The sequence below is a fragment of the Leptosomus discolor genome, chromosome 1 (genome assembly GCF_034619465.1).
Source record: "Leptosomus discolor isolate bLepDis1 chromosome 1, bLepDis1.hap2, whole genome shotgun sequence".
Taxonomy (NCBI): domain Eukaryota; kingdom Metazoa; phylum Chordata; class Aves; order Leptosomiformes; family Leptosomidae; genus Leptosomus; species Leptosomus discolor.
The window spans coordinates 182,619,284-182,623,641 of NC_141391.1; positions in this window are offsets into that span (position 1 = coordinate 182,619,284).

The window sequence follows — 4,358 nt, forward strand, 5'->3', positions numbered from 1 at the left end:
ATATTATTTTCCTGTAGATTTTCCCAAATCCATGTCTTCTGTGCTGCTTAATATGGGGCTTAAATGCACGGCTGTCAAAATGAAATATTTTGAAAAAAAATCCGACATACTCCAACTTTTTTGTGCAGTTTGAAAACATTTGTGTGTTATTATAGTGGAAAAAAAAAGTGTGGAAATTGCCTGATTTGTGATAAAATTCTTAGCGAAGAGATTTTCAGAGCAACACATGAAAATCAGAGATGAGTTTCATATCTGAAAACTTGGGCAGTTTTTGTATTTTCTTTTGTTGTGCCTACATTCTGTCTTTAAGAATGTTTCTATCACACTTGAGCTTGATCAAGAAATGCCAGTGATTAATAAATATGTATTTCTGTATACATAGTTTATAGGTAATGTTGTAAGAGTAGTCTCGCATTCACTAGCACACATTTATAGAACTGAAATCCACTTATTTTCTCTAGGGCTGCTTATCCTCCCTTACTTTCAAAAAGTATTATCCTTTTAGTAAATTATCCTAATACTTATCCTATCCTATCTACCTTAATGTCTTCTAGGACATTATCCTAATAAATATCTTCCAAATATTCAAGGTGTTTATTTATATATAGATGGGATTAACTGGTTTGGCAATGCTGATATGTCTTAAGGCAGTATTAAAAGTTGTGAAAGAAAACTGAAAAGCACAGCTTCTGCAAGCACATTTGCACCATCGCATGTGCAAAACAGCTGTGCTTGCTGCGGGGCTCCCATTGTGAGAGGGAAGAAAGCTGCCCTGCTGCAAGGCAGTGCACGAGGTGCCCTGGCTGCTCTTTCCATGATCCTGCAGAGCGTTTTGCTTTTGACATGACCTAAAGAACCAGAGAGGACCAAGCTGGAAGCTGGAAAGGTTGTTAGCAAATTCTGAGCTCTTACATGACCACCTCTGCCAGCAGCACACAAGTGACTGTTGCTACAGCTGAGGTCTGAAAATGCAAATTCTTTTAAATGCAAACTATAATCATTAATTGTATTCATAAATAAAAATGCCTTACTGTATACTAGACAAGGCTAATTTCTGTCACACAGTCAATTTGATTTGATATTCTAGTTCTGGAATTATTTTTCAATATTTCAGTTTTTCTGTCATTTTTTTCTTTAACTATTAATAATATTTTGAAATATTGTACACAGAATATAAATAGAAACAGTAACTTTTTTTTTTTAGGGCACACAAATTAGTGGATGTCCCTTACCTTTATTTTATTTGGTTGGATGACTGTGGTTCTTTGAGCCTATCAAAGCCGGACGTTTTAACAGAGAAGTAATGCGGTGGTGGATAATTTGGACTATATAGAGCAATGGGGACTGCCTGGCAAGAGGTGTGTTCTTGATTGACCAGGGCTACTGAAAATATAAAAGAAGAATCACAAACCAACACACTGTGATTTTGAACTAAAAAACTACTTGTGTTTTGAGGAAATATTTTGATTTTTGAATGTTTTAAACTTAAAAAAAAAAATTTGGGGATGCATTTTGAAGTGGGTTAGTCTTTAAAAAGTTATAAATTGAAGTAGTTGTTTGTTTAAACCTTTTTGATTTATTCAACATGAATTCATGAATTGGCTGGCTTTCTGCTTAGGGAATGCTCTGCAAAAAAAAGTTTTCCTGGGAAGTTTCTTGCAGTTATGCTTCAGTGCATTTTTCATCCTCTGTACAGCATACATAGCTGTCACATTCCAAAGCTCATGGTAAGAATAGACTCAGTCTAAATAAAGTGATGAGATTTTTATAGCTGCCATTAATTTTTGTGAACTCTTTTTGCAGTTGGATGGCCAAATATTTCTTTCTGTTTGATACGTGCAGACAATCTTAATAAGCTGACCACTAGAGGATACTAAAGGATGTGTGAAAATGTGTTCTTCAATCTAGGTTGTGTTATCGCCTTGTATTTACAACTTCCAAGGATCCTTAGGATGGGAGAATGGATTGTTTAGTGAAATAGTAACAGGATTTTAAGACTTTCACCTCTAGGATGTTGATTTATGTCCCAGGCTAGTTTGGCACTGTCTGAATGGAGTTATCCCCTCAGAGCTTTTGTTTGGCCTATGTGAAATGGAAGTCTTAAATTTGTAGTGAATAGCTGTCCAAATCGCAAAAATACCATCTTGTCTCGAACTAATTATGGTCTTTCAAGTTTCAATAAAGAGACAAGAATTAAGTAGACATGAAAATTTCCCTCATATCCCCGGTGAGCGATCTTCCTTGTTAAGGCACTTTGTCAGGATATCCTTGACAGTCAGATGCTGCTGTCACCATGCCAAATACCTGTTTAATCAGTAATGAAAAAAACCTTCAAGACTCGAACAACCACAACACTAACTTAAAAAAGCCATACAAAAGGTTCAGGATGAGAATTTCTACTGTATAGAAAACTGTTTCTCCTCAAAGACTTGGGAGGCCAGCAATCTCAAACTCTCAGTCACCTCAAATGGTTGATTATCATGTGTCTGATTTCAGTGAAGAAACAAATAAAAAGTTGCATGCATGAATCACATTTATATATTTGTTTCTGCTGCACTGCAGACTGATGCAAAATAGAAGGTTCACCAGATGGATGCAATTCATGCTGAAACATGGGGAAAGTTCTACTCCAAATTGACCAAGCAGGATATTAAATACAAGAGTAGTACCTGGTCCACTGAAGAAGCATTTGCATCTTGTAACAGGTAGTTCATAACTTAGTGGGAGGAATATTACATTTTTTTCTGGATTTGCTAAAAATGAGTCAGCTCAGGGGGGTGGGGGGGTGAGGGGAGAGAAATAGCATCTAACTGCATTTATTTTAAACAACACTTTTTAGTCCACATTCATTCTGTCATAGATTTCACTCATTCCTACTTTCACCCCCACATACTCAACGGGACTGAGATAGGTCTGTTGAAGTGGTTTGACCAAGATGACTAGCTGTGACACAAAGGACATGGGATGCTGGCTGCTGAATCCTCATCACAGCATTTGGGTTTTCTTGTTTGGTGATGACAAACAGGGTTTTGACCAGGCCTTTGATGTCCTTCAGGAGTCAGCAGTTACTATGGCATGATCCTTTTGCCTCAGAATTTTTCTTACTTGAGCTGTCATAAATTTTAGGCAAGTTTGCTTGATGTTGTTTATGTTTCCTGATTTTGGGTATCTCAGAGTTGTAACCTATCTTCCTGTTGGGCTTGCAAGAAGAGGAACAGCTCATCTGACGTACTATAACCTTGCTGTCCTCCTTCTTTTCTCAAAGCGTAGGGTCTTGAATGTTGAGTCATCTGTGCTGTGGTCTTAACAGGGTGCAGGCGCCAGTCTCAATGTCCCTGAGTGTTTCATTGCTGTTATCTGTGTCCTTGGGTGTCAGTACAGGCTATTCTTCTTTTAACCCTATTCTTCTGTTTCCTCTGGTGCTTTCTCATGTATATTTGCATTCCACTTAATGTTTGCATTCAATGTAATATTTCAGTTCAGGGTACATCAATTTTGTTGGCCAAGAAGGCAAAACAGAGGAAAGGATAGGATAATGGAGTTTTGAGAGGTCTAACTTTAATTTTAATATGTGCCTGTGATATGTAGAAAGGGATTTTTACAACATGAACAAGAATTGTGAGCATTTACTGAATACAGGTCTGGGGCAAAAAACTCATTAGTGCTCTGCAAGGTGAATTGATTACGTATTTGGGACTTGACAGGCTTCCAGTGGACATCTGTGACATTTTTTTGGTAGAATGGGAACACAATAGCAATAATGTTTCACGTTCGAAACCAGAATTTTTTCACAGTCATTTCTCTAGTTGATTCATTTTACCAATTAAATCACATCTTGTAGATGCAGCTACACTATATTTACATCACCATCTCTTTTGATTGTGTAAGCTACTAAATTGGTGATTGATTCTTTGAAATTGATTGTTTATTACCTCGTTTGGGTATTTTTTCTTCATCTTTCTTATTTGCCAAGTCAACAAATTGCCTCATTTTTATGAAAGCTAGCTTTTAACATAGGCCGGTTTGTTGGTATTGTTAAATAAAAGACATTAAACGATTACTGCAGTTGTAGGGAGTTACACAGTGTAGTTTCAACCTTTAGTGAGTAAAACTTAGTACATTTGCAAAATTTGCTACTGAAATCTGTTACTAGCTTCATCAGCTGGCACAGCAATACACTAGAAAAAAAAAGAAACTCGTTCTCTTGGAGTGGTGCAGTGATAAAGTACATGCCATTGTCTTCTGGAGAAAACAAAGCTCAAAGGGAAATACATTGTGGCTTGTGTTGCACTTGGTTCTCTTTTCCTTTCTGGTTTCTTCCAGGTTCAGTGTTAAATGCTCAAGTGGTTGTTTATTTT